This window comes from Rhinoderma darwinii, chromosome 3 (assembly GCF_050947455.1).
Source record: "Rhinoderma darwinii isolate aRhiDar2 chromosome 3, aRhiDar2.hap1, whole genome shotgun sequence".
In the NCBI taxonomy this organism is placed as follows: Eukaryota; Metazoa; Chordata; class Amphibia; order Anura; family Rhinodermatidae; genus Rhinoderma; species Rhinoderma darwinii.
The window spans coordinates 395,975,388-395,998,563 of NC_134689.1; positions in this window are offsets into that span (position 1 = coordinate 395,975,388).

A 23,176-nucleotide genomic window follows, 5' to 3' on the forward strand; every position below is an offset into this window, starting at 1 on the left:
CACACTCATTCTCACAGACACATGTTTCACAGGAGGTCATTGTGCCAAGTCAAGCTACAGCCAGGAGGCGTCGGAGAGACATCCGGATGGCAGCTAGCCACGTGGACTCCCGTGCCCTGGAATATTTGAGGCACTTTGCAGAGGAGGACTGCTGCGACACGTTTGGGCGTACTATTGCCCCTTTATTAAGAAAGGTGCCGCAGGGCCGCTGTGGATATAGTGTTTTTGGACTTTGCAAAGGCATTTGACACTGTCCCCCATAGACATCTAATGGGTAAATTAAGGACTATAGGTTTAGAAAGTATAGTTTGTAATTGGATTGAGAATTGGCTCAAGGACCGTATCCAGAGAGTTGTGGTCAATGATTCCTACTCTGAATGGTCACCGGTTATAAGTGGTGTACCCCAGGGTTCAGTGCTGGGACCACTATTATTCAACTTATTTATTAATGATATAGAGGATGGGATTAATAGCACGATTTCTATTTTTGCAGATGACACCAAGCTATGTAATATAGTTCAGACTATGGAAGATGTTCGTGAATTGCAAGCAGATTTAAACAAACTAAGTGTTTGGGTGTCTACTTGGCAGATAAATTTAATGTAGATAAATGTAAAGTTATGCATCTGGGTACCAACAACCTGCATGCGTCATATGTCCTAGGGGGAGCTACACTGGGGGAGTCACTTGTTGAGAAGGATCTGGGTGTACTTGTATATCATAAACTAAATAACAACATGCAGTGTCAATCAGCTGCTTCTAAGGCCAGCAGGATATTGTCGTGTATTAAGAGAGGCATGGACTCGCGGGACAGGGATGTAATATTGCCACTTTACAAAGCATTAGTGAGGCCTCATCTAGAATATGCAGTTCAGTTCTGGGCTCCAGTTCATAGAAAGGATGCCCTGGAGTTGGAAAAAATACAAAGAAGAGCAACGAAGCTAATAAGGGGCATGTAAAATCTAAGTTATCAGGAAAAGATTAAAAGAATTAAACCTATTTAGCCCTGAAAAAAGACGACTAAGGGGGGACATGATTAACTTATATAAATATATTAATGACACATAAAAAAAATATGGTGAAATCCTGTTCCATGTAAAACCCCCTCAAAAAACAAGGGTGCACTCCCTCCGTCTGGAGAAAAAAAGGTTCAACCTGCAGAGGCGACAAGCCTTCTTTACTGTGAGAACGGTGAATCTATGGAATAGTCACCGCAGGAGCCGTCACAGCAGGGACAGTAGATGGCTTTAAAAAAGGCTTAGATAATTTCCTAGAACAAAAAAATATTAGCTCCTATGTAGAGATGAGCGAACCGGGACAACCGAACCCGGTTTCGGTCCGAACATCAGGAAAAGTTCGGTTCGCAGCGGATCCGAACTTCACCGGGTTCGGCCGAACCCGTTTTGACCGAACCCGGTCAAAAATATTATACAAATCGGCAGCCACTTGTCTCTATGAATCACTGATAGAGAAAAGAGGCTGCTGATTAAAAATAAAATAAAAAGCGTTTCATACGTACCCGGTCGTTGTCTTGGTGACGAGTCCCTCTTCTTCCTCCAGTCCGACCTTCTTTTCTGACGCGGCAGCCTGTGATTGGCTGCAGAGGCCTCTGCAGCCTGTGATTGGCTGCAGAGGCCGCGGCAGCCTGTGATTGGCTGCAGCGGTCACATGGGCTGTAACGTCATCCAGGAATGTCGGGCCGGATGTCGAGAGGGACGCGTTACCAAGGCAACGGCCAGGAGACCGGACTGGAGGAAGCAGAAAGTTCTCGGTAAGTATGAACGTCTTTTTTTTTTTACAGGTTACTCTATATTCTGATCGGAATTCACTGTCCAGGGTGCTGAAACAGTTACTGCCGATCAGTTAACTCTTTCAGCACCCTGGACAGTGACTATTTACTGACGTCGCCTAGCAACGCTGCCGTAATGATGGGTGCACATATGTAGCCTCATGCACACGACCGTAAAAACACCCGTTTTTACGGGTCGTAATTACAACCCGAAATAGCGGGCCCATAGACTTCTGTTAGCCACAGGTACCTTCCCGTTTTCTCACGGGAAGGTGCCCGTGCCGTTAAAAAGATAGAACATGTTCTATTTGTTTATTTTACGGGCCGTGCTCCTATACTTTATAATGGGAGCACGGCTCGGAAAACGACCGGCTGCCCGTGGCCGGCCGTGCTCATCTCCTGAAATACTCTGTGCTGCCTTAAACTCTGTGGACAGGTCAGGATCCTGTTTCTTTTAATTGCTGCTGGGGAACCCGCTCGATCCACTATATAAGGCTGCGCTACAGTGCAGCATTTAAAAGAAACAGGATCCTGACCTGTCCACAGAGTTTAAGGCAGCACAGAGTATTTCAGGAGAGGAGCGTGCAGATTCTGTGCTGCTGTGAACTCTGCTCTTACTATTACGTAGCTCTCAGTCTGTTACCTCTCCTCCACTCCTGTCCTCAATAACACCTTCACATGATTGGCAAGTCACCACGTAATGATAAGAGCAGAGTTCACAGCAGCACAGAGTATTTCAGGAGATGAGCGTGCGGATCTTGTGCGGGGTGGTGACTTGCCAATCATGTGAAGGTGTTATTGAGGACAGGAGTGGAGGAGAGGTAACAGACTGAGCTACGCAATGGTAAGAGCAGAGTTCACAGCAGCACAGAGTATTTCAGGAGAGGAGCGTGCAGATTCTGTGCTGCTGTGAACTCTGCTCTTACCATTACGTAGCTCTCAGTCTGTTACCTCTCCTCCACTCCTGTCCTCAATAACATCTTCACATGATTGGCAAGTCACCACCCCGCACAAGATCGGCACGCTCATATCCTGTGATTGGCTGCAGAGGCCGCTGCAGCCTGTGATTGGCTGCAGAGGCGGTCACGTGGGATGAAGCGTCATCCCTGGAGGCCGGCCTTCTGACGTCATCCTGACGTGCGTGACCGCCACTACAGCCTGTGATTGGCTGCAGCGGCGACATGGATAAAACGTCATCGCTGGAGGCCGGACAGGAGGAATGTAAGTATGAACGTATTTTTTTTATTTTTTTATTACATTAAAATTGTATTTTCCGTGCGCCGAGCATGGTACTGTCAAGGTTGCTGAAAGAGTTAGTGCAGCCCATTAACTCTTTCAGCACCCTGGACAGTACCATGCTCGGAAAATACAGGTTCGGTCAGAACTAGTTCGGTCCGAATCGAACTTTTTCGTGAAATTCGGCGAACTAGCCGAACCGAACTTTTCATAAGTTCGCTCATCTCTACTCCTATGTGTAGAAATTTTTTACTTCCCTTTTCCCATCACTTGGTTCAACTTGATGGACATGTGTCTTTTTTCAACCGTGCAAACTATGTAACTATGTAACCGGCTGATGCGCGTCCAGGTGGCCATCATCACGCTAATTGAAAGTGCCACGCTACCAAACAACCCACGCCACTGCTTAAACGCTATCGAGCAGTGGCGTGGATTACCCGAGAATGCAATTGGTTACACCGCACCAAGCCATGCTGCTTCCCATCTTGGGACCCCGACTGCAAGGCAACATCCCTACAGGCCTATGTCGTCAAGAATGTCTCCTGGTCCTTTTGTTTCTCGGGAAAGACATTTCCAGGCCTACTCCAGGCCACCCGAGAGCTGTCCTCCCCCATCTACCCATATGTACCACACTCAGCATCAGCACCACTATTCTGAAGTGTACACGTTTGCATCCTCGCCCCACCATTACCAAGATCTCTAAATGGGATAATGTGTGGACCTGGTTTGTTACGTTTTCTCCGTCTGTGTCGGATATTTGTGTTCCCATCATGTTGATGTTACTGCTTTGTTTTGTTAGAAACATTTTATTTCTTTTGCTTTGTTGCTATGCCACAAAAAAAAAACAACAATATAAAGTTTGTTTTTCTCATGCTGCTTTAATGTTTTTCAATCATGTTGGTGTTTAATGTTTTATCATGGTTTACAAATCACAACATTGGTAACCAACATCAATGAGGTATTAGTTCATCTGTTGGTGTTTGACATTGTTGCAGTGTTGTAATATTGAGAGCACAAAGTACAGTTTTCTGTGTATTTTTACAGTGCTTTTTGCAATGCTAAAAAATACAATGGACTGTTTGGCTGGCAAAAACAATGTCCAAACACCAAAAGATATAAGCTCGCAACCCACGTCAAGGGTCCTCATGTATTGCGAGGCCCTACACTACAACCCCAAAAACAAGACATATATATAATCAAAACTTTCAGCATTATCCCGACAAAGAACTGTGCCACCCTAAATAGAATTGTGCTGCCATGGAACTGCTCCAGCAGGGATCTCAAAATATTCTGTAAATATTTCACGCACTCGGAGTCCAGATGTTTGTGCCCTCCCTTGAGGATTTTTGCGCACAATGGCTGGTGTGCTTGCCATGGTTTCGATATATTCAGCATCAAAAGTAGCATCATGTGTGCGTGTGATATTATGCAAAACTACACAGGCTTGAATGACACGAGTAACATTAGCCGGCTTAATTTTCATGGTTGTCAGAAATCCCCTCCACTTGTTGGACATAATGGCAAATGCACATTCCACAAATCTTCGCGCTCTGCTTAGCCGGTAATTGAAGATGCGCCTTCCAACATCCAAGCCCCTTCGAGCAAATGGACGCATTACATGGGTTGTCAGGCCGAAGCCCTCATCTGCCACTATTACATATGGAGCCGGTGGTCCACTTGAGCCAGAGAGTATGCTGGGGTCAGGTACACCAAACTGATTGGTCATAAGCCGTTGTCTCATTCTGGATGCCCTAAATATGCGCGCATCAGCACAGCTACCATACGACCCAATATCGACTATTGTAAAACAATAATTACTGTCCGCCAAGGCCAACAAGACGATGGAAAAATACTGCTTGTAATTAAAGTATCTTGAGCCGGAGTGGGGGGGACTTCTTCACACGAATGTGCTTCCCGTCTAGTGCACCTATACAATTTGGAAATTGGGAGACATTTAAAAATGATTTTGAAATACACATCCACTGTTGTGGCGTGAGATGAGGCATCACCGTCCCCTTTAATCTCTGCCAGATGACTACACAGGTGGCTGTAACAATGTAGGAAATGGTGGTCACTCCCAGAAGAAACTCAAAATGTAAGGAATGGTAACTATTTCCTGTGGCAAGAAATCGAAATGACTGCAAAAAAACACAAAAAGCAAAGGACACATGTTATGTAGGTAATGACTGACACAAATCATCCTGTAAGCACAATAACCCCTTCCCGACATCCGCCATATATATATACGGAGCACACCGGGTGGGGGAATTTGGAGCGGGCTCACGGGCTGATCCATAGAGCGAGTGTGTTACAGCCGACACTTCCGGGTAACAAGTGGGATCCCGTTCGAGCGTGATCCCGCTTATTTAACCCGTTAAATGCCGCTTTCAATTGCGATCGCGACATTTAAATTACTAAAAACCCCCTGTAACATCCCAACAGCCCCCCCCCCCCCCCCGCGGCGAGATCGGGGGGAGCCGTTGGTTGGCACGGCTGCCTGGGGGCCTGACGAAGTCCCCCAGGTCCGCCATCTTTGTACTCCTATGAAGCCCTGCCTCAGGGCTTCATAGGAGACTGTCATAATCGCGATATACTGCAATACATTAGTATTGCAGTATATCGTGCAAGCGATCTCACGATCGCTGGTTAAAGTCCCCTAGGGGGACAAGTAAAAAAAGTAAAAAACAGTCAAATAAAGTTTTTTTAACAAATAAAAGAAAAAAATTAAAAGCTCAAAAAAAAACCTTTTCCCATTTTCCCTCAAGCACAATGTAAAAAAAATAAAAAGCTAACATAACTGGTATCAACGCGTCCGTAAAACTCTGAACTATTAGGGTATGTGCACACACACTAATTACGTCCGTAATTGACGGACGTATTTCGGCCGCAAGTCCCGGACCGAACACAGTGCAGGGAGCCGGGCTCCTAGCATCATACTTATGTACGACGCTAGGAGTCCCTGCTTCTTCGTGGAACTACTGTCCCGTACTGAAAACATGATTACAGTACGTGACAGTTTCCTGCAGCGAGGCAGGGACTCCTAGCATCGTACATAACTATGATGCTAGGAGCCCGGCTCCCTGCACTGTGTTCGGTCCGGTACTTGCGGCCGAAATACGTCCGTAAATTACGGACGTAATTAGTGTGTGTGCACATACCCTTACAATATATCATTATTTAGTCCGCACGGTGAACGCCGTAAAAAATAAAAATTAAAAACATCAGAATTGCTGTTTTTTGGTCTCTTCTTCCACAAAAAATGAAATAAAAAGTGATCAAAAAGTCTCACGTACCCCAAAATAGTACCAATATAAACTGCAGCTCGCCCCGCAAAAAAAAAGCCCTCACACGGCTAAATTGACAGAAAAATAAAAATGTTATGGCTTCTAGAATGTGGCAACAAAACGTACATTTTATTTTTAACAATCAGTTTTTTCCTTGTAAAAGTAGTAAAACTATATAAATTTGGTATCGCTGTAATTGTATTGACCCGCAGAATAAAGTTAACATGCCGTTTTTACGGTACGGTGAACGCTGTAAAAACAAAACCACCCAAAAGGTTGAGGAATCGCTGTTTTTTTCCTATTCTACACCACATATATATTTTTTCTCGTTTCCCACTACATTATATGGTAAAAAAAATGTTGCTGTGGAAATCTACAACTCGTCCCGCAAAAAACAAGCCCTCATATGGCAATATTGATTGAAAAATAAAAGAGTTATGGCTTTTGGAAGGTGGGGAGGAAAAAACAAAAGTGAAAAATGGCTGCGGAGGGAAGGGGCTAAAAATAACATCAATACCTCAAGGTCACAATGAGTCGCTCCTCAGGGGAAATGCGGCGCCGCATGTTTGTGTCCTGGTTGGTGATTCCTGTACGAATCACCTCAAGGTGGCCACAGACATGCGGCAAAATGATATAAATTTCTCTGGGTGACGGCACAGGTCATCATAGAGGGTATGAAAGTGACCTTTTGAGGTGTGTTGGGACACAAGAGGATGAACCCAAAGCCTCCTTCTTCTCCGTGGTTCCTCCTCTAGCATTGGATGGCGGTCGCCAAATCTCCGTGAAATCAGCCACGCTAACAGCACACGGCCCAGCGGTGTATACGGCATGTTTTGCCTTCACACAAGAATACAAACCGAATGCAGGAAACTCTGACAACTCCACAAACTATTACCAAGCTGCAAAAGGTTGATAACATGTGCACAGAGCAAGCATGTGTCGTTCAAGGGAGGCTTTTTCAAGGGTTGGCTCTCCAAAACACCGCCTTCAGTTTTTTTCACTGACGTAAAAAACGCATGAAATACGGGCGTAATAAACGCAGACCGCACCATACACGGATGTCACACGGAACTGCAACGCACGCAAAACGCAGCGTTTTGAGCACGCAAAACGCACATGTTCGTGTGAATTTCGTCTAAAGAAGGCTTGTTGCCTCTGCAGGTTGAACCTTTTTTTCTCCAGACGGAGGGAGCGCCCCCTTGTTTTTTTAGGGGGTTTTACATGGAACAGGATTTCACCATATTTTTTGTATGTGCCATTCATATATTTATATAAGTTAATCATGCCCCCCCTTAGTAGCCTTTTTTCAAGGCTAAATAGGTTTAGTTCTTTTAATCTTTCCTCATAACTTAGATTCTCCATGCCCCTTATTAGCTTCGTTGCTCTTCTTTGTATTTTTTCTAACTCCAGGGCATCCTTTCTATGAACTGGAGCCCAGAACTGGACTGCATATTCTAGATGAGGCCTCACTAATGCTTTGTAAAGTGGCAATATTACATCCCTGTCCCGCGAGTCCATGCCTCTTTTAATACACGACAATATCCTGCTGGCCTTTGAAGCAGCTGATTGACATTGCATGCTGTTATTTAGTTTATGATTTACAAATACACCCAGATCCTTATCAACAAGTGACTGCCCCAGTGTAGCTCCCCCTAGGACATATGATGCATGCAGGTTGTTGGTACCCAGATGCATAACTTTACATTTATCTACATTAAACCTTATTTGCCAAGTGGACGCCCAAACACTCAGTTTGTTTAAAAAAAGTTCCCTAACCAATCACCAGATCACCCTGGACTATAAAAAGGGTTCTGCCCTACCCACTCCTTGCCTGAGTGTTGCTTACCCATGTTCGTATTGCAAATGGTCCCTTAGTTGTTTCCTGCTCCCAGTGCACCCGTAACCTGCTTCCTGTATCCTGTTGCTGTGTGTGTTTCTGAGACTAAACCTTTAGTTTGAGTCGAGTGTGTCTCATCTGCCACATCTGGTATCATCTGTCACCTCTGGTGTCATCTGCCACTTCCGGCGCCATCTGCCACGTCAAACTCTGTCTGTGCCAAAGTGTCTGCTACACTTCGTGTCTGTCTGGAGTCTTACAGGTACTCTTGTGCTAAAGACTTTGCACAGACTGTTGTTTGACCACTCCGCTACGGCAGAGCGGCCAAGTGGGTCCACATACCCCAGGACCGTGACAGTACGCTCAGGCCATGGGTCCCGCTGGTCAACCTAAGACAGCGTTTCAGGTGATGCAAACGAACATGCATTACCTGCGGGCACTCTAGGATCAGCTCCTACAGAAAGTAAATTCGATCATCACCCGTTTGGATTATCCTACTGCTCTTCCTCTGGATGCTGCTGCTGTTCCACTACCTTTTACCCCTCCTGCCTGCCCTGGATCTACAATTTCGCTGCCTCTACCACCTTGCTACGACGGGGATCCTGGGGCCAGTAGAGGCTTCATTAATCAATGTGCGATCCATTTTAGCTTACGTGCCCATCTCTTCTCCTCTGATGAGGCCAAGGTAGCATTTATTATTTCTCTCCTCACTGGCAAAGCCCTGGCATGGGCGAACCCCATCTTGGAACATGAGGGCCCGGAATTCTCGGATCTATCACTGTTTCTAGAGACTTTCCGTACAGTGTAGTACCAGCTTGCAGCTCGCGATCTTCCTTCCACCCTGAATGCCCTTATCCTGTTGGCGACCCGGGTCTACATGAGGATCCAGGAACGTGCTCAGGAGGTTCGCCGGGAGAGACTATCCTATAGACTGGCGCCCTCGTTCCAGAGACCCCTGCTGCCTTCTCCAGTTCTCCAGAGCCAATGCAGGTGGACAGAATCAAGTTGTCCAATCAGGAAAAACAGCGCAGACACTCTTCAGGTTTGTGTCTGTACTGTGGCCTCAATGGCCATTTTGTGCATCAATGTCCACAAAAGCCAGGAAACTCCTTCACCTAGGGTTGGTTGGAATGCCAAATCCTCTCCCAAATTATCCATTCCAGTAACCATTGTCTCTGGAGAGAAATCACACACAGCCTTTGCCTATCTGGATTCCAGAGCAGCTGCAAATTTTATTTAGCAGGATCTAGCAGATCGTCTCCATCTGTCTACGGTTCCTCTGGAGAGACCCCTGGCTGTTGCCTCTGTGAATGAACTACCATTAGCCCAATCCTATTTTTCCATCACTGAATCGCTGACACTCCACAGGTTCGTCCTGTTTTGCCTCCACTGCCTCAATCACTCTCTGATCTACCCACACATTATGCCAGTTTTGCAGACATCTTTAGAAGGAGGCAGAGGCTCCCCCTCCCCATTGCTCTTACGATTGTCCTATTAAACTGCTCCCTGACGTCTCACCTCCTTGTGGACGAGTCTATCCTCTTGCCTTGCCAGAGACCCAGGCCATGTTGGCTTACGTCAAGGAGAACCTTGAGAGAGGGTTCATCCGGAAGTCTTCCTCCTGGGCTGGAGCCGGATTCTTCTTCGTAAAGAAGAAAGATGGATCTCTTCGTTCATGTATCGATTTCCGAGGTTTGAATGAAATCACAGTTAAAAACAAGTACCCCTTGCCGCTAATCTCTGAGCTCGTCGACAGAATTCGAGGGGCCAAGGTGTTCACAAAGCTGGATCTATGCGGGGCTTATAACTTGATCCGTATCCGCAAAGGTGACAAGTGGAAAACCGCATTCAACACCCGAGACGGTCACTACGAATATTTTGTGATGACCTTTGGACTGTGCAATGCTCCAGATGTGTTCCAGGAATTCATAAATTACATCTTCTGGGATCTGCTGTATGTCTTTGTGGTGGTCTATCTGGACGACATGCTGATCTACTCACCAGATCTGATGACGCATCGGAAAGCATGTTCGCCAACTCCTGTTGTGGTTAAGGGTGAATCGCCTATATGCTAAACTCGAAAAGTGTGTGTTCCTGGGTTACATTGTCTCCGACCGTGGACTCAAGATGGATCCAGAGCAGGTGAAGTCCGTCTTAGAGTGACCACATCCACAGGGCCTTCGGTCGATACAACGATTTTTGGGATTTGCAAACTTCTACCGGCAATTTATCCTAAACTTCTCCTCTCTTACTGCTTCAATGTCTGGTCTCACTAAAAGGGGAGTGAACGCCTAGGTTTGGCTTCCGGAGGCAGAGTCAGCATTTACCAGCCTCAAGAGCACCTTCACCTCAGCCTAAGTTCTTCATCATCCTGATGCGTCTCGACGGTTCTATCTAGAGGTTGATACGTCTTCTGTTGGTGCTGGTGCACTGCTGTTTCAAAGAAACTCCAAGGGCAAGGCGGTGACTTGTGGCTTCTTTTCCAAATTATTCTCTCCTGCAGAGCGCAACTACTCCATCGGGAATCGAGAGTTGCTGGCAGTGAACACTTGTTGGAGGGCACTATTCATCCTATGATCATTTATACGGATCACAAGAACCTCACGTACCTACAGTCTACACAACGATTAAATCCTCACCAAGCCAGATGGTCACTGTTTTTCGCCCGATTCTAATTCCTGCTCCACTTTCGTTTTGCAGACAAAAATGTGAAGGCAGATGCCCTGTCTCGATCATTTGAAACTAATGACTCTGAGGAAATTCCTCAATATATCATAGATCCTTCCAGGATTATTGACTCTAACCCTCTGCAAATTAGAGACATTCCCCCCGGAAAGACTTTTGTTCGTCTTGCAGACAGGAAAATAATTCTCTGCTGGGGACACAGCTCCAAACTAGCTGGGCACTCTGGTGTATGAAAGACATGGGACTTGATATCTCGTCATTACTGGTGGCCCACGCTGCCTAGGTGTAATGTCCGTGGCTGCGGGCTGTCAGCCCAAATCCCCCCCTGACAGCCGCAGCCACGAATCAGCAAGCGCTGGTCCCAGCCTCCTGCTCAGGAGATGCCAGCGCTCGCTTCCACTGACCTCAGCCGGATCCCGTAGGGTGCGCGCGCACGCTCGTGCCCGCTCTTAAAGGGGCAGCACACACACCGGACCTTTGAACCCGTGTGTACCCTGGACTATAAGAGGGTTCCAGCCCCCTGCTTCTATGCCTGAGCGTTGTTGATGTTTCCTAAGTTTGTCTATGTGATGGCCTCCTAGTGTTTTCCTGTTCCTGTTCCCAGCATTCCATACTATCCTGGTCGAGCACTGTGCTGTGCCAAAGTCGTGTCGTGCTGTATCCCACGTCTGACCTGCTTCACCTCGCCTGACGTCTACCTGCTGCCTGTAATGATAGGGGTAGGGAAACGGACAAGTGAGCCCTAATCTACCCGCCACTCTGTCCCTGCCTACTTGCAACGACCCGCCCTAGGCGACGGGGTACAAATGGGCGGCGGTACCTACGCTCAGTAAGTGCACGAGACAAACAGACAAGGGTACACAAAGCTAAGGGAAATGGGGCAGTTGCCCACGGCAACACCGTGAGCAACAAGAGAGGTGAACGAGCCGAGTCAAACCAGGAGTGTACGAGGTACCAAACGCAGAGCAGGAGAGTAGTCAGTAAGCCAGGGTCAGTATGGAGCAGGATCAAATAGTCAGAAGCTGTAGCAAGGCCAGGAAACCACACGAGAAGAATCACAAGCAAAGGAGGAACAGGAAAGGCAGGTATAAATAGACCGAGGGCGGGAGCTAGCTGAGTGTGGCCAGGCTGCGATAGGCTCTCCCACTCCTAAGCCTGCCAGCCTGAGTGGTGGAAGCTGGAGTCAGTCTCAGAGACATAGACTCAGGTGCCGACTGATTACCTATGGGAGTTATTCCCGAAGCTGTGCCTGGCAGATCCTTTACACTGCCTAGTCCAAGCCGAGCCTGCCCTGCTGCTGTCCGAGCTGCCACAGGTACCTATATGAACTACAGACATTGACCTGCGTCCTGTTGGCCAGCTGCCTTACCGACAAGGCGGTACGGCCCAGTGGGTCCACAGACCCTTCGTGACACTAGGAATGTTGTGGACTATGTTTCCCTATGTACGAACTGTGCCTCAAACAATTCTACCCATTCCAAACCCGCTGGTCTGCTCCTGGGCTGACTTTTCATTGGGGTACAAACTGTATTCTGCAGATGATTTGCACCTAAATGGAAGGGGGTCCGCTGTGCTGGGTGAGAGAATTCTAGCTGGGGTGGCGGAGTATTTAAATTAGGGCTGATGAGGGAGGTCAATGTAGAAAAAAAGGGGTAGCCAGGTTAGAGAGGGGTCAGACTATATTGGTGGGGGGAGAAACAGAATGTTGGGAGAGGACTAGACAACAAGATAAGGAGATCCCTTCGTTACAAAACATCAGTGTAAATAAAAAGGCCCAATTAATGTCAAATCACATTTCTGATAATAAAAGTGAAAAACTGACAGGCAAGTTAAAGTGTATGTTCACAAATGCCAGAAGTCTAGCAAGCAAAATGGGGGAGCTGGAGGCCTTGATACTGGAAGAAAATATAGATATAGTTGGTGTTGCTGAAACATGGCTGGACTCTTCACATGACTGGGCTGTAAATCTACAGGGTTTTACACTTTTTCGGAAAGACAGGACAAATAGGAAAGGTGGTGGTGTATGTCTGTATGTGAGAAATGATATGAAGGCGAGTCTGAAAGAGACAATAGTCGGTGAATACTGTGAGGAGGTTGAAACCTTGTGGGTGGAACTAGAAAGGGAGGTAAACACTGAAAAAATTACTTTTGGTGTAATCTATAGACCCCCCAATATAACTGAGGAGATGGAAGTTCAGCTATATACACAGATGGAGCGGGCTGCACAGGCGGGTACTGTAGTGATAATGGGAGATTTTAATTTCCGGGATATTAATTGGTGTCATGGTTCAGCTTCAACTGCAAAGGGGAGACATTTCCTCAACCTGTTGCAGGAAAATTTTATGGGCCAGTTTGTGCAAGACCCGACTAGAGGTGAAGCTCTGTTGGATCTGGTCATTTCTAATAATGCAGATCTTGTTGGGAATGTCAATGTTCGTGAAAACCTCGGTAACAGTGATCATAATATAGTTACATTTTACCTATACTGTAAAAAACAAACGCAGGCTGGGAGGGCAAAAACATTTAATTTTAAGAAAGCCAATTTCCCCAGGATGAGGGCTGCAATTCAGGATATGGACTGGGAAGAACTAATGTCAAATAATGGAACAAATGATAAATGGGAGATTTTGAAATCTACTTTGAGTTATTATAGTGCAAAATTTATTCCTATAGGTAACAAGTATAAAAGACTCAAATTAAACCCCACATGGCTTACACCTTCTGTGAAAGGGGCAATACATGACAAAAAAAGGGCATTTAAAAAATACAAATCTGAGGGTACAGCTGTAGCCTTTGTAAAATATAAAGAGCTTAATAAAATCTGTAAAAATGTAATAAAATTAGCAAAAATACAAAATGAAAGGCAGGTGGCCAAGGATAGTAAAACAAATCCCAAAAAAATCTTCAAGTATATAAATGCTAAAAAGCCAAGGTCTGAACATGTAGGACCCCTAGATAATGGTAATGGGGAGTTGGTCACAGGGGATCAAGAGAAGGCAGAGTTACTAAATGGGTTCTTTAGCTCTGTATATACAACAGAAGAAAGAGCAGCTGATGTAGCCGCTGCCAGTGGTGTTAATATATTAGTTGATATACTGAATTGGATGAATGTAGATATGGTCCAAGCTAAATTAAATAAAATAAATGTACACAAGGCCCCGGGACCAGATGGGTTACACCCTAGAATTCTTAAAGAGCTTAGTTCAGTTATTTCTGTCCCCCTTTTCATAATATTCAGAGAATCCCTAGTGACTGGTATAGTGCCAAGGGACCGGCGCAGCGCAAATGTGGTGCCTATTTTCAAAAAGGCCTCCAGGTCTTCCCCGGGTAATTATAGACCAGTAAGCTTAACATCCATCGTGGGGAAAATGTTTGAGGGGCTATTGAGGGACTATATACAGGATTATGTGACAATAAATAGTATTATAAGTGACAGCCAGCACGGTTTTACTAAGGACAGAAGTTGTCAAACTAACCTAATCTGTTTTTATGAAGAGGTGAGCAGAAGTCTAGACAGAGGGGCCGCTGTGGATTTAGTGTTTTTGGACTTTGCAAAGGCATTTGACACTGTCCCCCATAGACGCCTAATGGGTAAATTAAGGACTATAGGTTTAGAAAATATAGTTTGTAATTGCATTGAGAATTGGCTCAAGGACAGTATCCAGAGAGTTGTGGTCCATGATTCCTACTCTGAATGGTCCCCGGTAATAAGTGGTGTACCCCAGGGTTCAGTGCTGGGACCACTATTATTCAACTTATTTATTAATTATATAGAGGATGGGATTAATAGAACTATTTCTTTTTGCAGATGATACCAAGCTATGTAGTAATGTTCAGTCTATGGAAGATGTTCATGAATTGCAGGCAGATTTAAACAAACTAAGTGTTTGGGCGTCCACTTGGCAGATGAAGTTTAATGTAGATAAATGTAAAGTTATGCATCTGGGTACCAACAACCTGCATGCATCATATGTCCTAGGGGGAGCTACACTGGCGGATTCACTTGTTGAGAAGGATCTGGGTGTTCTTGTAAATCATAAACTCAATAACAGCATGCAGTGTCAATCAGCTGCTTCAAAGGCCAGCAGGATATTGTCGTGTATTAAAAGAGGCATGGACTCACGGGACAGGGATGTAATATTGCCACTTTACAAAGCATTAGTGAGGCCTCATCTAGAATATGCAGTTCAGTTCTGGGCTCCAGTTCATAGAAAGGATGCCCTGGAGTTGGAAAAAATACAAAGAAGAGCAACGAAGCTAATTAGGGGCATGGAGAATTTAAGTTATGAGGAAAAATTGAAAGAATTAAACTTATTTAGCCTTGAAAAAAGACGACTAAGGGGGGACATGATCAACTTATATAAATATATTAATGGCACATACAAAAAATATGGTGAAATCCTGTTCCTTGTAAAACCCCCTCAAAAAACAAGGGGGCACTCCCTCCGTATGGAGAAAAAAAGGTTCAAGCTGCAGAGGCGACAAGGCTTCTTTACCGTGAGAACTGTGAATCTATGGAATAGCCTACCGCAGGAGCTGGTCACAGCAGGGACAGTAGATGGCTTTAAAAAAGGGTTAGATAATTTCCTAGAACAAAAAAATATTAGCTCCTATGTGTAGAAATTTTTCCTTCCCTTTTCCCGTCCCTTGGTTGAACTTGATGGACATGTGTCTTTTTTCAGCCGTACTAACTATGTAACTATGTAACTATGTACCCTTGCCAGTCCCGGATGCCCCTTGGCAACATATCGCTATGCACTTTATTACAGACCTTCCCCCTTTGGCTGGAAGTACTACGGTCTGGGTAGTGGTGGATTGTTTCTCTAAAATGGCACATTTTATTGCTTTGACTGGCCTTCCGTCTGCTCCTCGTCTTGCAAATCTATTAATTCTGCACATCTTTCATCTACACAGACTACTTCTGCATATTGTCGGGGTGTACAGTTCATGCCCAAATTCTGTGGAGCCCTGTGCAATCTGCTAGATGTGAAGCTGGATTTCTCACCCACAGTCTAATGGTCAAGTGGAGAGGACCAATCAAATTTTAGAGAATTACCTTAGTTATTTTGTTTCTGCCCAACATTACAATTGGGTACAACTTCTGCTTTGGGCAGAATTCTCTTTCAATAATCATACAAGTGAGTCTACTGCCTCTTCTCCTTTCTACATTGTGTACAGTCAGCATCCACGAGTTCCTCGTGCTGTGCCAGCCGTGACTTAAGTACCGGCAGCTAATTCTTCATTTGGGACTTTCATTCTCATCTGGCAGTAAACAAGTCTGCGATCCTTCAGGCAGTGGACCGCATGAAAAGGCATGCCTATAGAAAAAGAAAGGCTCCTCCTCAATTCTCTCCCAGGGCTAAGGTCTGGCTATCCTCAAGAAACATTCGTCTCAGCTCGGCACAGACAGGCACGATTATGCCACTGCATCATGCCGGCCTGCGGGGGTCGCAGAGTGAATGGTGGACCAGGTAACTGATGTCTCACTGTTCCACCATTGTATTCAATTCCATCTGCATCCTGAGGATGCAGAAACAATTGAAAGTGGTGCTGCGGGTGCTACGACGGTGGTTACGGCATGAACTATATAAGGCAATGTCCTAACAGGAATACAAAATGTTTCCTGAACCCTAAAAGAAATCAGATTGGATCAACGTTCAACTTTTTTATTTATTGACGTAACCCTTTGTTTTATTTTGTTTTTTGAGAAAGTACCATCTTCTTTCTGGAAGTGATTTTGAGGTCGACTTTACAGCTGTTGTTAAAGGGGTATTTTATATTTTATTTACTTATCAAATAAGAAAGAATGCAATTTTCTAATATACATGACATACTGTTTACATATCTTTCTAACACCAGACGAGTAGACACAGTTGGTATAGCCCATGATGTGTCCTGTTCATCCATTGGCTACATATGGCATGAGTTACATTGGCACCAATTCAAAATCTGTAATAGGGCCCCCCACCATGTGCCTTCCTATGTCACGGAGGAAATCTAGAGACCCCTCAGGCACCAGGGCCCGGTTGCACTGTTACCTTTGCACCATCTATAGCTATGCCCCTGCCCCCAAAGACTCAATATTATTCTGTATGGAGTGACATTCTTAAACAGGCATCAGCAGAGAGTCGGTGGGGTCGAACAAAAAATGAATTAATTAATTCCTAATGTCCATATTATTCCAAGCTGTTCTCTGTTAGGATTTAGAAGTAATCTGGCAGATAAGGAGGTAATTTTGTGAAGCCTACTTGTCTTGCCAGCTTGATAATTAGACACAGGAGCAAATGACTGTTCTGCCAGTGACTCACTGGGACATAATGACCTTTTAACTACCAGTTACCCACGTCATAGTATATTACAAGGAAAAACTATTTAATAATTATTAAAGTTGCTGTCATCATTATGGACTGTACACCTGCCCCAACCTAGACACTAGCTTTATGGCTGACTACATGTAGGCCGTAGGCCATTAACCCTTATGAACAACCCCAAAAAATAGTTAAAATAGCAGAGTATATATTACTCAAGGTCCCATATTCACACATCTCTTAGGAGATCTCATTTCCCTGTTCATTGTAGAAGGGGCACAAAATGGAGCCTAGAGCGAATTTCACTTTTGTTGCCCCCCCCCCCCCCCCCACATCCTCATCAATTATCAAACCATATGTCCAGTTACCAAACAGCATCCCATGGGTTGTGAGACTAGTTGGACATATACATTTGGATGCTCTGGTGAGACAGTATTTCCCCCCAGTCAATAAAAGGGCCTCTAAGGCTGATTATATTGGACTCTAGCCCATGGTTTCCCAACCATGGCTCTATCGTTCCTGCTGACCCTGAAGAACAAAACACTATATAAGTCCAATTTTCTCCACATGGTGAACCCACATGTAAAAACCCCATGACTTCTCAGTAAACTCCACGTGAAGAATCAAAGTCCAAAAATACTGGAAGTTTTTGACAGAGCCAAACTCCCTTCTCCTTGCAGATTACAAATCTCACATCTTTTTGACCTTTTGCGATTGTGATAAATTGTATATAGTGGACTAGAGACTTTGTTTGTTTTGTTTTTTGTTTTTATTGATGTGAAGAAAATCAGAAAAGCAAAAATTCCAGTACATCCATTTATAATGGACAGTAAAAAGACAGTATACAAAATTATAGTAAAGATAACTACATCCTAACCATATAAGGACCAGGCTAAATTAGAACCAAATTTTGCATTCTTTTTTTTTTACCCTTTATCCAGCTGTCTTTTTTTTTTTACTTTTTCAGTAAATGCCATGTTTTTTTCCTTCGAAAATGTTAGTATCTTTTAAGGCACGTGTGTATTTGCTATGATTTATATTATGAGAAAATTCATAACAATTTCTTAGACAAAAAGTAAAAACAACATTTTTTGAATTTTTCCTACCAGTAGTAAGTTGCGTTCCTTTGGAAGCCCCATGATCGACACATTATAGTCATTGGCTAAACATGTGACTGCCCGTAAAAATCAGAGTGGAGCCAATAGGAAATAAAGAGCCATTTAGCTTTCCTATCACCAATGATACCTCATAGTATTGATGAGCGGGGATCACATTGAACGGACCCCCACCAATCGGATATTGGTGGCATATCCTAGCAATATGCCACCAATGTCTATTATGAGACAACTCTTTAAAACCTAAATCTCAGTGTGGATTTTCCAACTAGCTTAATATTTTGAGTGCCTTATCCTTTCATGTGTCAGGTAAATTGTATAATAAGAGTAGGTTGGAAAAAAAAAGCTTTTAACTTCTTCACCATCAAAATTTTGAAAAAAAAAAAAGTACACTTAGGTTACTTTACCTCTGAGTCGAAAGCAGATTGCTGCAAGAAAATCATTCCCCTATTCCTCTGACTGCAATGGAGACCGAGCAAGGCTAAGCCAAATACCTTTAGTCATGCCCCACCAATCAGTCAGTCCAAAGCCAAAGAAGGAGTTAAGCAGAAGATGCACCCCTATATTTCTGCCAAATAGGGAGCTCTGTAGGCTAACAAATAATTATTGTCATTCATTGATGGGCTTAGTCTCCCCTTAAAGAATATCTAAGGACATACCTTTTCCAGGAATTATTCATCCATATCCACTTGTTAGAGTTCAGTAAAACCTTGCAGAAGACGTTGCCTGATGTCTACATTTAGGCATTGTTTAAAGGCTGCGCTTGAGAGACTTTTCACTTTAGGACTACAATGAAATTATTTATAAACTACTGAACAATAAATTGTATCAGAATTAGACTTTAAAAGTCCATGAACTAGCTGGCACACAGGTGTATCACACAGAAGAGCCGAGGAAAGGAAGGAAAGCTGGAAAAGAGCTGCAGAAAGAGTGGGAAGGCACATAAGAGCTTGTTCACATGGGAGATTTTGCGTAGTGTGTCCCACCACTAAATCCTCTGCGGAACTATTCCTGGAAGATTCTTCCCTCCCGTTGAAATCAATGGGAGGTTCGGGCAGAATCCGACCGAACATCGAGCAGGACATTTTTCCCTGCTAGCTGATATAATAAGCTAGCGGGAAAAAAAGCGTCCGACTCATTGAAATTGATGGGAGGTGGAATTTTGCGGAAAATTCAGCCGCAAAATTCCTCCGTGTGAACATACCCTAAGAGTTTGGGCCCCTGCTGATAAAACTTGGGTGGCCTATCCTAAGGAAAGACCATCAATGATTAAGTCCTGGAAAAACCCTTGACATTTCCAGAGATATTCTTTTAAATTTAAGTAACATTCCTGACTAGAATTAAATATATATGATAGCAATACAAATCCTGTATTATTTATTATATATATATATATATATATATATATATATATATATATATATATATATATATATATATATATATATACATATACATATACATATACATACACACACACGCACACAATATCACAGAATATTTTGGCAACTATTTGAATGACTGCAACACATTTTTAGCCTAAAATTTTTTTGCCATCAATGTCTAATTTGTGAGGGGCAAAGCAGTTAGAACTCAATACAATAATTCCTAAAAGCAGTATTGGCAAAGGAGTTACTTGAAGCCCCTGGGCCACAACAAAAAAAATCTGTAACAGGGCCCCCCCAACTATCACTCGTCATTTATAGTACTGGTCTTCTCCTATGGGAAAGCAGGGCCCAGATAAAGCTGCAAGTCATTGCACAACCTATAGTTACGTCCTTAAGTGTTGGACTAAGGTCCTCTGGGCCTACCAGAGAGCCTTGCCCTACAACTATACAGTCCATGGCCTTGTCCACTTTCACATAGATATCATGAATAAGGTCTAATAGGTTATTTATGATTTAGCCCACAAGAAATAGACCCAAGTGGCACGTCATTGGCTGCAAAATCAGCTCCAAATGGGGTTGTTTTCTGTTTGATCTTTGTGGCCCTGTTCTAGTACAGGCCTATCATTGTGTCAGAACCAGGGCCTACCATAAAATCCGCCGATAGACCCGTCTCCCCCTCCCTAGGACAATCAGGCTATGGAGACCCATATTTTCTGAAACAGCATATGCTGGCCCTTTAAGGTTTAAATATCTTACATAATTAGCATCCCTATCTGACTCCTTCATCAAAACTATATTTCCATATAAATTAAATAAATAGCAAATATATATATATACACAGTTAGGTCCAGAATTATTTGGACAGTGACACAAGTTTTGTCATTTTAGCTGTCTACCAAAACATATTGAATATACAGTTATATAATCAATATGGGCTTAAAGTGTAGACTCTCAGCTTTAATTTGAGGGTATTCACATCCTAATTTGAGGAGGGGTTTAGGAATTACAGTTCTTTTAAATATCTAGTTGCCTCTTTTTCAAGGGCCCAAAAGTAATTGGACAATTATCTCAAAAGCTATTTAATGGGGGTTATTCCCTCGTTAATCCACCATCAATTAGGCAGATAACGTGTATGGAGTTGATTCCAGGTGTGGCATTTGTATTTGGAAGCTGTTGCTGTGAACCCACAACATGAGGTGAAAGGAGCTCTCAATGCAAGTGAAACAGACCATAATTAGGCTGAAAAAAATGAAGAAATCCATCAGAGAGACCGCACAAAGGTTAGGAGTGGCCAAATCAACAGTTTGCTACATTCTTGAAAAAAAAGAGCGCACTGGTGATCTCGTGAATTCCAAAAGGCCTGGACATCCACGGAAGACAACAGTGGTGGATGATCGCAGAATCCTTTCTATGGTGAAGAAAAACCTCTTCACAACATCTACCCAAGTGAAGAACACTCTCCTGGAAGTAGGTGTATCAGTATCTAAGTCTACCATAAAGAGAAGACTTCATGAGAGCAAATACAGAGGGTTCACCACAAGGTGCAAACCATTAATCAGCCTCAAAAATAGAAAGGCCAGATTAGACTTTGCCAAACATGTAAAGAAGCCGCCCAGTTCTGGAACAGCATGAAACTAAGATCAACCTGTACCAGAATGATGGGAGGAAGAAAGTATGGAGAAGGCTTGGAACGGCTCAAAGCACACCACATCCTCTGTAAAACATGGTGGAGGGAGTGTGATGGCATGGTGGAGGCAGCATGATGGCATGGTGGAGGCGGTGTGATGGCATGGGCATGCACGGCTGCCAAAGCACTGGGTCACTAGTGTTTATTGATGATGTGACTGAAGACAGAAGCAACCAGATGAATTCTGAAGTGTTCATGGATTTACTTTCTGCTCAGATTCAACCAAATGCAGCAAGGTTGATTGGACTTCACTTCACAGGACAGATGGACAATGACCCAAAACATACTGCGAAAGCAACCCAGGAGTTTATAAGGCAAAGAAGTGGAATATTCTGCAATGGCCAAATCACCAGATCTCAACCCGATCGAGCATGCATTTCACTTGCTTAAGACAAAACTTAAGGCAGAAAGACCCACAAATAACAACAACAACTGAAGACGGCGGCAGTAAAGGCCGGGCAAAGCATCACAAAGGAGGAAACCCAGCATTTGGTAATGTCCATGGGTTCCGGACTTCAGGCAGTCATTGCCTGCAAAGGATTCTCTACAAAGTATTAAAAAAAAATAATAATAATTTATGGTAATGTTCATTTGTCCAATTACTTTTGAGCCCCATAAATGAGAAGGCTGTGGAGAAAAATGGTTGCAATTCCTAAACGTTTCATGGGATATTTTTGTTCAACCCCTTGAATTGAACCTGAAAGTCTACACTTCAATTGTATCTCAGTTGTTTCATTTCAAATCCAATGTGCTGGCAGCAGAGCCCAAATCATGAAGATTGTGTCACTGTCCAAATAATTCTGGACCTAACTGTATATATATATATATATATATATATATATATATATATATATATATATATATATATATATATATATATATATATATATATAGAAGATCCAAACATAGGAGCAGCACTGTGTCAATAGCCAGAAACGGTTGGTGCTAGCTTCAAAATATCAAGGAGTGACGAGCTCCTCGTGCATATATCCAAGAAAAAGAGACTGGAAGCAGCACTCAGCAAAAAAAATGTGAATTTATTCACCCAACACAGCTGTGTTGGGTGAATAAATTCACATTTTTTTGCTGAGTGCTGCTTCCAGTCTCTTTTTCTTGGATATATATATATATTTATATATAACTTTCCCATATAAGTTATGGATTGGGGCCCTCTGCTGGTCTCTAGGTTTGAATTGATCATCTGCTATCACCTGAGGTACCTTTCAGTATGTACTCATCTCCCTATGGTGCCATAGGGAAAACTAAAGGGGTTATCCGAGATACTAAAATTGATGGCCTAGACAAAATTTAAGCAGTCCATACCGATGCGATAGACCAATATAATAAGGTGTGGCGGCCTTGGCTGCTCTCCTCCCACTCTTCTGGTTTGTCTTATTATATATATACCTTTAGAGAGACTTTGAAATCTCCTCGGAGATACAATATTATGTTCCTCTTGTACTCAGTTTTCCACCATGAATTGATGTAAGATAGTATACAGATATGTGACCTAATGCTTTGTGTGGTTTAACGTGATTTTACTGCTTATTTCTCCTTTTAAATGAGCTGTTTGAAGGAGGTACTTCGAATGTAACAGCCTGTGAAAGTACGAATGAAAATGAAATCGATGTAAACCATTAAGGGGCCGTGCCGCTCATACACGCGGTACGGCTCCTTCAAACAGCTGATCCGCTGGGGTGCCGAGACTCGGAAACCCACCAATCTAATATTAATGGCCTATACTAAGGATAGGCCATCTATTTTAAAATCTCGGATAACCCCTTCAACCAGTGTATGGCAGCTATTGAAATTAATGGATATCAGCTGTCCTAAAGGACTGTGCAGAA